Source organism: Serinus canaria, chromosome 5 (genome assembly GCF_022539315.1).
Source record: "Serinus canaria isolate serCan28SL12 chromosome 5, serCan2020, whole genome shotgun sequence".
In the NCBI taxonomy this organism is placed as follows: domain Eukaryota; kingdom Metazoa; phylum Chordata; class Aves; order Passeriformes; family Fringillidae; genus Serinus; species Serinus canaria.
Genome location: NC_066319.1, coordinates 22,191,475 through 22,203,792, shown reverse-complemented (window position 1 = coordinate 22,203,792; position 12,318 = coordinate 22,191,475). Strand labels below are relative to the sequence as shown.

General features: G+C 42.2%; 1 protein-coding gene across 2 annotated transcripts in view; it reads right to left on the bottom strand.

Moving 5' to 3' along the window:
- Positions 1-12,318, bottom strand: part of TSPAN18 (tetraspanin 18) — a 121,464-nt gene that overhangs the window by 107,949 nt on the left and 1,197 nt on the right. The window lies entirely within an intron of this gene.

Below are 12,318 nucleotides of genomic sequence, written 5' to 3'. Positions count from 1 at the left end.
AGGGGTACCACCTGTAGTCTCCCAAACTCTAGTGCATATCCTAAACCATGAAATATTGACTATTTTGGCTGAGGTAAAAATTTCCCCACCCCTAACTCCATTCCTTCCTAAAACTTCAGAAGATCTTTATTTTCTATGAGAAAAAAACAATCAACCAAGCCTTGCCCCTAACCTCCCCCTGCAAAAAACCTCCAAACACCTCACAAATAGAGCTTCATTTACATAGAAAAAGTTGTCCTACCCAAATTTAGTATATGCACAATTAACACAGCAAAAAGAAGAAAAGGCCTTAGCAACATATCATTAAGTTACTTGGGACATTTAGCTCCAAGAGCACAGCAAAGCAAGTAATTTCTTAGGGATGAATCTAGCTGGGAAAGATCTTCCTATGACACAGCAAATACTCCCTGCCCCTTTTTTAAACCTGAGCTATCTTTCCTAGGAGCAAAATTTGAATAGGTGTTATTCTGTTATTTTCCAGTGTGTTACAAGTTTCCCATTATACCCTCAGCAAGTTATTTAGGTTTCACTTACATCAGTAAAATGGAAATTCTCTGCCTCAAAAAGGTTCTACAAAGATACAAGCCATTTGCAACTGTGAGAGGTTGAGATAATGTGGACCACACAGACACTCAATAAACAAGTGGTAGATAATTGCTGTGACATGAAACAGAGAGGCTGCATCTGCCAGAAAATTTCTGAGCAACTGACTCATTCTGGTGGGCCAGGCCGGGATAGTTCAGATGCCTGCCCAATCTGTTCCTTCAGGCACAGTGCTGTTTCATTATCCAGCAGCCAATCTCTGATCTCTATCTCGGGGTGCACACACAACACCAAATGCTACCAGCACTGTGAATCCAGTTACTGGAAGGGTGAGAAAATTACCTTATCATCAGTTCCAACAACTGCATCTGTTTCACCACCTCCTTGCTAGACAACAGTGTATCTGGACAAATCCCTCCTTCACTTAGGCAGAATTCATCTCAAGAATAAAGCTCAAGGATAACAGAACAGAAAGGGGAAAGGAAGAAACAAATGTTGTCTATGAAGAGTTACTTATGAAGCTACAAGACAGCCAGATTTAAGCAGTCTTACATTTAATCATTTTCCATTTTAAAAAAATCGGTGTTTGGTCCTACTCCACACTGTTGCACTCCATAAAGAATCAAGGATTACAGGTGAAGATTGTAGCTTCTTGTTAAAGCATGGTCTACAGATGTAATCTTGTAGGATGTTAAGGGAAACAGATCCACTAAGTGGCTTCTCTTGGGCTCCTTCAGCTTTCAATGACAAGTCCTAGACAGTGACATTGAAGACCACAAGAATACAGCTCCAGCCACAAAAAGGATTTTGCAAGCCAGCCTCAGAGAACAGCCCTGCTCTGTGATATGGCAAACCATTTACAACACCATCCTAGTGCAACTTGACTTTATTTCAACAGGGCAAATGTAGAGTGTGGCTCAATCATACATCTTAGACCTCAGCTTGCTGGAACTATTTTCAGACTAACCTATTTTTTTTCAATTCACCACCCCTGATTCAGAAGAAAAGAGTGAAGTCTTACATCAATAGCTTGCTTTTCCCAATAATTTAGGTATACTTTAAAAATGGGCAGAATTTAGACATGAAATGGATGCAAAGTAGTCAGGTCATTCTGTGATTAGAAGATGCAAACTGATTTTGTAGGGCAAAAGGTGCAGTCCCTAAAAAGGCCTCATATTACAGCTATCATGGAGAGAACAGGTTCCCAGTTGGAGGCTCTGAAGAAAGGTAGCAGCTTACCTTTGTCTTCCTGGGAATCTATGGAGTCTTAGCAATCAGCCTCCTAGAGGTTTCTTTAAATGTTCTTTTGATGACTGTAACCATAAGCAAGACTAAAAATCTGCTGTCATTTCAATCCTAGAGGACTTAGACTTAAGAGAAATATTTTCTTAGGTCAATTTTTTGTGAAAACATTAAGATACTATTGTCATCTTATATTTTAAGATGAGTATTGCCTGTTTATTACCAAAAAAAACCCAAAAAAAAACCAAAAACAAACAACAAACCAAGAAAAAGCACCAAACCATAAAAGCAAGGCTTATGGTGTTTTAGTTTATTTTTTCAAACACTCTGTATCTGAGGTCTGCATCTCTGCAGACAGACACAGTAGAGCTCACCTCACATCCAGGACTGCTTTGACATTATGATTGCCAGACCTGGCTGTTGTGGATCCAAATGCCATGCTGCATCCAAAAAAGCTGTATGGTAATTCTGATTTCTACTAGGTCAGGCCTTCCACTGCTGCTTCTGTGTGCTATAAACACACCTTGTGCCTCCTAATTTAACTTGAAGGAAAAGAAGAGGCGAATCCAAAAGGGCAAGCTCAGACTCCTCGTCTGCCACAAGATGAACACAAGTCTTCTTAAAGCAGGTTAGTGGAGGCCATCTGAGGATTAATTTGGCTTCCCTGAAACAGGAAACTCCCATTATTTAAACCTCAAATACACAGCAAGGGCTTGGAATTTTTTGCCTTTAAGAGGAGTGCTTTGTCTTTCTCCATGCAATGATGAAGCTTCAACCCTCAGCCTTTTCTGCTCCCTTTCCTAAAAATGGCAAGAACAAAATAAAAGTCAAGGCAGAGTGGCATTCCCATATAACCAGAACTGGAGTGCACCTCAATTTTGCAATCCCACCTTCTATAACAGAGGGATCCTCTGAAAGGTCCCCTTGGCAGCCAAGCAGGACAGAGCACATCATGTCTCAGGGAGCTGAGCTGCCCTGGAACAACCAGATTCAGATCTTTGGTGGTACAAGAGCACAATGACAGAGAACAAACAGCCTCACTGAGCACACACCCAGCTTGGCTGAGATCCCCTCTTGACTTTCTTCTTGTTATCTCCTTACTCCCCTAGGAGAATTAAGAAAGGATCAAGACAGGACTACCTTCTCCTCCTTTCTATAAAACACAAAGAAGAAATTGGAAGGAAGAGGTCTATTACTGAAACCACGTGCTAGCCTTGCCTTTGCTGAGCTCGCTGCAATCAGACCAGCACAAGAGTGTTTCATGCTGTTCCAAGCAGCTCCTCTCTTGCCCCAAGCATTATTTTTCCTACCCTGCCCAACAACGATGGCCCATGCACAAACATATCAGCAGTGTTCAGCTATATTTTCCTTGGCTGCTCAAGTTGATTCTCTAACAATATTCCTCAGAGGCAGCAGTGGTTTAGGAGTTATATATCCTTGTACAGCCTTGACCCTGACAAAATACACCAGCAGTGCTTCAGGGTCAGTCCTTCCCCTCCTGTCACGGACAAGCTGATTGCTTTGCCAGAGTCTCCAGGGATGCTTTGCCCCACTCCATAAGAGCACATCCAGGGGAGACACAAACCTGCAGAACCAGTGAGGAAAGACAGTAAGACCATTGAAGAAGACACAAGGACACCTGGATAGGAATTCAGTTTTTGGAGGGAACCTCAGTTTTTGAGACTTGGAATAATTTTTTTATTTCACATAGGGACGAAAATTTGGAATACACTTTAGAATCCTTCCTACATAAACACATGTGCTGTAGAACAGCAGTTCTGTGGTCAGGATTTTCAGGTCAGGTATTTGTGGCACGTAGGAAACCTGCTTTCAGGACCCTGTTTTGGATCCATAACAGCACAGGTGAAAAACCCAAACCACTTGGCTCCTATCTGTTTTGACTAAGAAATTCTATCCTAAATGCAAGAAATTCACCCAAGGAGAACCAAGTGGAGACCAATCCTTTCCCACAAAGGAGTAAAGGTTTCAATAAATCAGCATCTTCTGCAGGCAAATTGTTTCCTTGAAGACTCCTAGCTAGTCCTAGCCTCAAGTAGCAACCAGTGTGGTTTCTGCTGAAGACATTAGCCTGGAAGCAACCCACCCAACAGAGGTTCTGTTTAGGAACAGCTTGTCTCCCCTGAGTAGGGCCACTGCAACACAGTAGAAGAAGCAAATAAAGCTTCATAAAATTTGCCCTGCCAACTCAGGATTCTGTCATTTTTTCCTACTCCAGTACCTTGCATTGTTAAACAGAGGGAAGGAGGTATGGTAGGAAAACCTCACACTCTCTGTTCATGTTTACTTTATTCATTCCTTAGTCTGGGACTGTAAAAATGTTGCTGATATCCAAAACAGCATGTGCATGTGTGTGTGTGGCAAAAGCTTTGGAGCCTGAGCTGTTCATGATGTGGTCAGTTTTACTCACAGGGGTAGACAGCATCTTTTTCTTCTGTAACTCTAAGGAGCAGTAAACCTGTCTCTACAAGGAATTCAAAGCAAACACAGTAATACCACAGATGTATCCCATAGTTTGTCTTGCTAATTTAAGACACTTCCTATGAAATGGCTTGAAAGAATCTCCAAAGGTGCAGCCTTTTTAAACTGTGTTCTCCAGAAAGAATGTTTTTCTACTTCTGAACGCAGCATTTTTTTATGTGCGTTACAGGATTACCCTATATAGGTCACTGACACTCCATGGAAACCTAGATAAATAGCTCTATTCCCACACTAAATTTTGTTGGCTTCTCTTCCTTTATTGCTAAGAATATTTCAACTGGAACAACATATTTGTGCCTTTGAGGTTCTCTGTTCCTGCTGCCGCTTCCCCACCTGGAGCTATAATCCTACGCTTGTCACAAACCCAGCCACTGCTTCAGAACTTATTACAGCTACAATCTGCAGATTATAGCAACTTCTAATAGGGGATAAGCAGCAGGGAAAGGTGAGTTTAAGCTGCAAAGAACCTGCTGGTTCAAAGGGCCCTATTATTAATATTTATTATTTTTAAGCATTCATTGAGTGCTGTGGAAGATAAAAGAATGAATTGAAAGCAAGAACCAAGGAACCAAGTTTATACAAGACAAGAAAATGTGAAAGCTTAAAGAATAAGTGCAGTGTCTGGGGAGGAGGGGAGCCAAAGAAAAAGTAGTAACAGCAATGGGAAGAAAAAGCCACAATTTTTATCAGCACAATGTTCCTAGCATTAATAGGTATGAAGAGAATTAAAGAATTCTTCAGTGTCTAATCAGAACTTCTGTCCATAGGGGACCTTCTGAGCATTATTACAAGGCATTGGCATATCTTTAAAGAATGGAGCTTTGATCATAAAAATCAAATGTGTGGAGGAGAGGGGGGCTGCAAAAACAGCAAAAGGAAATGTAACTGGTGTTAGGGGAAAATCCAGCCCTGGACAGGTGCTTTAAAAAGCTCCAAATAAATCAATTTAGATTTTTGTGTAAAGGATTAGAATGAGGCATAATTCTCACCTATGTCTCTCCATTACAGGAAAATTTCTACTCTGTCCCACAAACCCTTTGTGCCTGTTGCCAAAGGTCTCCCAGTTGATACTTCTCTTCCCTAACAAAGATGCAAGCTCATGGCTTACACCATTTTAAACCTTCACACTTCCAAACAACAACCCACAACGCTTCACAGTTCCAATGCACTTTAGCAAGATTAGCTAACAAGAACGTTCATCATACCCAGTGCTGAGGGTACTGTCTTCATTTTCACAGCTGGTGAAACAGATGCTCAGAAAAGCAATGCAGCTTTCCCACAGCTAAGGAGTGTCTACAGCAGGCTGATGTTAGGAATGCTGGCATTCACCCACCTCAGTTCTGAGCAGTAAAATCCGTGATAGCGCTTGGGAGTGAGAGTCCAACCCCCCTCCCAAAGCCCTCTGCTCCCCAAGGCTAGTGCAGAGCTTCAAAGCACTTCCCAAAGAGCATCACGTTACAGAAACACTGTAAGAAATCCACTATAAACTGAAACTTGGAACTATCTGCAGCAGCATTAACAAAGAAAATTAATGTTTTTAAACTAAATCCGACTCTTCTCCTGCCAAACCTTCCCCACTGCAGTATCAAAATATGAACACACAAAATGCAAAGCCTGAAACCTTCTGCTCCCTTCAGCACAGCGAGGAGATAGAATAAGACTTCCAAGAGACTGGCTGGATTAACTAGATTTTTTCTTCTGTTTTGTGTCTTCTCTGTTTTATTCTTTCTTAATCATATCAGAATGCTGTTCCTGACTGATGTTTCCCTTAACGTTTAAAAGAAGAAAAACAGTTCTTAATTAACAAAGCATCACTGTAAGCTGAAATCCTTATCAGTTTTGCAGGTTTTTTTCAATCCTATGAACCCAGAGTGATTTGTCAAAGCAGCAAGGTATTACATTGTCAACTCTCAGGCTGCCAAAGCAAAGAGATCTTTTGGTGCTTCCAGCATTGTGCCTCAAGCACTTCCAGGATTATCTCTCAGTTTTTCCTGTAACTTATTTTGAAAAACTTGGGGCAACTGTAGAAGATTCCTATTACATGCCATATTCCCATTGGAAGGAAAAGTTTTGTTGATCAACACACAATAAGCACCTCAACCCAAGCAGCTTTGAGAATTCCCTCTGACATTAACAGGAAAAAAGGGCAGTCAGCAGTTCAAAAATACATCATATCCAAAGTTCACCCCTCTCAATGACATTCTGAGATATTCAGTCCTTTATTTGCCATTATTTCTCATACATGTCCACGTTGTTCCCACCACATTATTATCACCATCAAGCTCCATCAATTTTTATCAGCAAGACTAACATTAAAACACATTCCGGTTTCAAATGGCTGCAGAAACAAACACATCCACAACAGTGACAGGGAATCCCATTCCAAAGTCTCCTGAATTTCCATTCATTGGAAATCCCATTGCCTCCTTTATACTGGCAACAGGTTTTGAGGACTTCATCTGAAAGATGCCCACAGGTCCCAAAGACTTCCGTGGGAAACAGGCTCTCAGCAGGCCTGAGAAAGCAGTCCAGTACAGGCACAAGATCCCTCTGTACAAGAAGATCTGGTTTATTTTCACTCCACAAGAAAATGAGATGTGCCAAGAACAAACTCTATCGTTGCTTTCCCAGCATAGAGTGTTCCAGTTCAGTGCCCTGTGAGGTCCATGTCTCAGGAACAGGCAAAGTGCCAGTCAGTTCATTTGGGCCATTTTTCCTGAAGAAGTGTAGACACCATAATTTAGTGCAATATTTATTACTCTAGAACACTCTCCTCATAGACTGTCTTACACTGAGCTTTTTGCAAGGAGTAAATATAGTAACTGTTTCCATAATAATGTTAAAAATACCCCAACAGATTAAATTCAACAGATGAAACAGGGCCATAAATACGTACGTCTAGCAACATGACCAACATCACCCTTCTTCAAACTGGGCATTGGGCCATGAAAAGAAAGCTGCTAGCATTACAATTTCATTGTTGAGCCTTAGGAGCAGCACAGAGCTGCAGAAACAGTCAGCACAGTAATCATGCACAATATACACAACCCGAGCTGCAGCCAGGGCCTCTAAGCTCCTGAGCCCCTGCCCAGCTGTGCCACTGAGCCACAGGCAACAAGTCACCATACGGCCCCATACCCATCCCAATCCTCTGTCTTTGGCCTTTCCAGACATCTGGGACGGCATAAGATGTGTTTAAAGCTGATTACAGCTCAAGTGAGGAGTCTGAGGAAATATAAGAGCTGTTATTAACTCTGCTGTACTACACGACTTTTCACATCAGCAGTTTGGTTTAGTTCCCCTTCCCTGGGATCTACAACCACTCTAAGGTTTATTTCCTGATGGTAACACCACAGCAACAGGAGTAAGGAGGGCACTGGTTATACTGGTTCCAGAAGAGTAATCAGGGCAAACTCCAGATCACACTAGGCACCACAGATGGCCCAACAAAGTCCTTCTCTAACACAGCCATGCACCAACTAAATGCGGGCAAGAAAAGCAGGAATAGAGATAAACTAAACATGGTCGATCAGAAGCTGAGCTACTCAGCAAACTCAGACCTAAACCCTAATTCACATAATAATGCAGCATTTTGATAACCAAGTAATATCAAGCACACAGATAAGATTCAGTTTCAGCACTACTTATTTCATCAAAAGCAGCCTCTCTTTCTGTCTGAACTGATAGACTGGTCTAAAAAAATCTGAGCTCCCTTTGAGTTTGACCCTTCTACAGTCATTTTAATTTATTTCTTAAGAAATGGGAAACTTCCATTTTAGACCAGGTTTATTTAAGTACATACTATGTATTTAAATCCATAGCAAAGGGAAGATCCTGATAGCAATAAATAAATAAATAAAGCCTAAAACACAAGAACCCCCAGAGACTTATCAGTCATTGGAGTCCTGGCTGGAAGAACTACACCGTCAGGAAGATTCCTGTGCAAAAAAAAGATCCTTACTAAAAACCCATGACAGTCAGAACCCCACTTCCTACATCTCTGAGGACAATGACAAGATACTGATATGGTTTGCTTTGAAATTAACTTGGTGAAATTAACTTGTCAGTTTATCCCAAATTGACACCACGTGACTACTCTCAATTTTCATGCAATATTTGCTGCATATCAGTCCACCAGAAAAGAAGCATTCAGATTAGGCACTTGTGCCTAAGATCAGGCACCCAGAGCTTCCTGTATCAAGAGACCTGCAGAGGCAATCCAAATCCAAAACAACCTGCACTTACACAGCTCACCAGGATGGTGAGGCTCTGCCTCTAGCTCTGAGGAGGACCAGTGAAGGGCAGCCCAGTGGTAAAGAACAGAAGGTGGCAGAGGTGCAGAAGCAAACCCCATCGTAAGAGCAAAACATCTTTATATTAGCTTGTTTCTTTAAATTTTATCTGTGCAAAAATAAATAAAAACATGCTGACAAACTGGTTTAGCAGATGGTGTGGTTAACAGAAAAAGATCAACGTACTGCCTTCCTACAGCCACTTCTTTCAGTCTCAGAAGATTTACACTTCCTTAGCCCATGACAGATATTTACCAATGCAGAATGATAAACAGCAAAGCAGCTGTTAAATGCTCCAAGACAAGAGATTGGATGGGGAGGAGACCTGTGGGCTGTTTGGTGGGCATTGAATTCACCTGAATCCCCTGAAACTCCCAGGGGATGGGTTAACTCATTCACCAGTTTGGAATCTCAAGACTGAAAGAACAGTGATAAGAAAATAAGAAATGTAGGTGTAGAGGAAGTAATGGACACAAGAGGAATGCTGAACTGAGCAGTCGTGAACTAAGGTAGGACCAAATAGAACCTGGCTGCCACATCAGTTACCAGTGAGGCAGCAGTGAGCATTGGGAAGCTAAGCTCTGGCCATCTGGAATATATCCTCAAATGAAATACAATTAAAGTCTATCATCTTCCTGAGAAGGGGATAGTGTGAAGGGAAGGGACAACACAAAACATTGAAGTTTTAGAAGGAAGAAGGAGCATGAGAAAGAATGGACTGAAAAATCAGTCGGTACTGATTTTTCTGTGCAACTATTTTCTTCCTTCATTTGCCACTTCCACTTAAAATTAATAATTCTTTCCAAGGGGGAAAAAAAAGAAGAAGAAAAGGAGAGAACACATAAGAAACAGCTTAAAAGGAAATGAGCACTTTCAGATCTGAAACAGCTCATTTCTATGCCTCTTGAGGGAGAAACACACAGGCTTTGCCCTCTCATGCAAATACACTGCTTGGTTTGGAGTCATTATCTTAAAGTGACAACTAAAGACCACCCCTTCCCAAAACAAGTTACTTTCAACTCTCACTGTACCACTTGCAGGGTTTTTCCCCCTATAAAAACCAAGAAAAATTGATCCATTTTATAGATGTCAGTTTAAATTAAACAAACAAACAAATCATACCAAAATGAGTCAAAAATTCTTGAGAAAGTAAAAGCAGGGATTGTCTCTCAAGAGTATTTCCAGAAAAGGACTGCTTCAGCAGCCTCACAGGGTTAGCAAGGAGTATAGATATCCATCTGTTTTAATTATAACTCCCAAACAGACCTCAGACCTACTACCACCTCATGCAATGACTCATCTTCAAGATGTCAAGAACTATGCACTACCTCAGGAAACTCTCTAAATACAACTTGGACCACCATCTGCTTTTTTTAGATACCTTAGGGCTCAATTTTGTAGCATCTGAACTTTTCTTTTTAAGTCTTTCCTCTCCTCTAAGACCTACAGGCCCATAAATCCAGTAGCTTCTGTCCCCAGAGCAGTTGTGCCTGTTTTCCTGCAGCCTGGTGAGAACAGACAGGACTCAAGATAATTAAATAAAAACACAGGAACTTCATTATTTATTTTAAAGGAAAACGTGTTTTCTAGGAAGAAAGTCCTTTAGTTGGGCAAATCTGTAAGCTGTTTATCAGCTTAAACTCATTATCTGTCCATATGGTCTTAGCACTGTGGTTTAAAAAAAATGGGCATGCACTAGCTGATGAAATGTCATCTGCCCTTATGCCAGAAACTACTATTTTTTTCATTGACATCAAATTAGGATCCTTGCCATGAGTGAAGGGCTACCATAAGCACAGTCATAATATTTTAATTACGAAATGATCTTACAGAAGGCAGCAAGGAAGGCAGGGGCAATGCAAGGAAACCCATTCACAAAAAATACAAAGTCACTTCATTCACATTTTGCCTCTGTTCTAATTCTTTTTGTTTGGGGAGGTGGGGTGGAAGGAGAGCAACCCAACTTTAAAAAAAAAAAATGGCTAGGGAATGAGATGCTAAAGCCAATAAACACACATCAAAGCATGAGATGGCTCTGCTTCAACTGCCTACAGTATTCAACCTGGGATAGATTAAGGCAAGACAAAAGGTGCTATGAGGGAAAATACTGCCCCTACAGCAGTGCAGGCCATCTCCCTCACTCACTCAGCCCTAATAGTGAGACCCCAGCCAGCTCTGCTGCACTGAGAGGCAAGGGCACACGATAGGCCTAGCTTTGCAAAAACCCATATTTGTCCCCCGTGGTCTGCTGTTGTGATTTGAAGCCCTTCCCACTCCCCGCTGAGTCGCTGCAGAGAGGCAGGAGCTGGGTTTATTGATTCTGTGAGTCACAATTAGCCGTGGGACACACGACCAAAGGTTTAGCACAGGACATTAAACCTGACTGAGCTGTCAGCTCGGTTATTCCAAGGAGAGAGAAACAAATTGAAGTCACAGTAACAGATGTTTCTCATGTTTTATGAACTGCAATATTATTACTAGTTACAGACACAGTTTCTGCCTTTTAAAACAGACCTGCAACGCTTTGCGAGTGAAATTATTTGAACTAACACACAGACAACTTGGCAAAGGACTCACAGATAGCATTTTCGCACTCACACAATGATTCCCGTTTCCCTTTCACCCAGCCCCACCCTGAGAAGTAGAATACATGTTAAAGCAGCCAAAAATGAGATCACGGCAGGATAAAGTACTTCGTTGCCATCATCTGCAACGAGGATGCAAACACACTCTAACCCCTCTCCTCTTCTGTGAGAAACACACTCAGCCTCTTCTCGGTTTCCACTGTGGGGAAATTAAGTTGTTGGGATCGTTCTGAGTTTTAAGGGAGCCTGGAAACTGAAGACTGGTGTTCTTCCCAGGATGTCTTATCCTTACACCTCAGGGGCAATAAAGGGATTTCCCCATAATTTACAAAGGAAATCTGAAACACCCTGCGAGCGCAAACCACCCCCAAGCCCATCCTGCTCCTCCGTATGGAGGAGCGAGCGGAGGGGCGGCCGGCGCTAACACGGCACAGAGAGAAAGCCCTCTCGTGGAAAGCGCCAGCATCACCCACCCCAGCCCTCCCGCCGGAGCCGCCCCGGCCCCGGCCCCGGCCCCGGCTCCGCAAGCCCCGGCTGCCCCCGCTCCCCGCGGGCTCTGCCACCCGGCCCTTTCCCAAGGAGCAGCTCCGCGCTCACCTGCGCATCTCACAGGCTTACACACACAACGCGGGGAACCGAGCGATTTGTGGCACAGCTCTGCCTTGCAGGAAGGGAGGAAATTTTGTGTGGATTTTGCTGGCAGTCTGCAACATCTCAGAGAAGTTAAAGCTCTTCCTTTCTCCTCACCCCGCTACACTCGAATTCGTGGCAACTGTATCACATGGTATTTTAGCTTGCGCCAACAAAAGCTGTACCTCGGCCACAACAAATACAGAAACATTAACTGCCTTCCAAGGAGGGTCAAACATTCGAATCATTTTAACATACTATAAAAATACTTCAGTGAAAGCAGATGATAAAGAAGTGTGTCTGTACATTATGCTACACAGTCGAATTTCAAATTATGAAAAAAATTTAAGAATGTACCTATTTCTCCAAAGACATCCCTACGGTTTGCTCTGTTTCTATACTTTTGTGATGCAACAACTACTGCTACTTACAAAAACCACTGAGTATCAAAATAAGTATTTTACTGGTAGAATCAATCAAACACTTGCATACATCCTGTTGAATTAAGACAACTCTTTAACAACTCC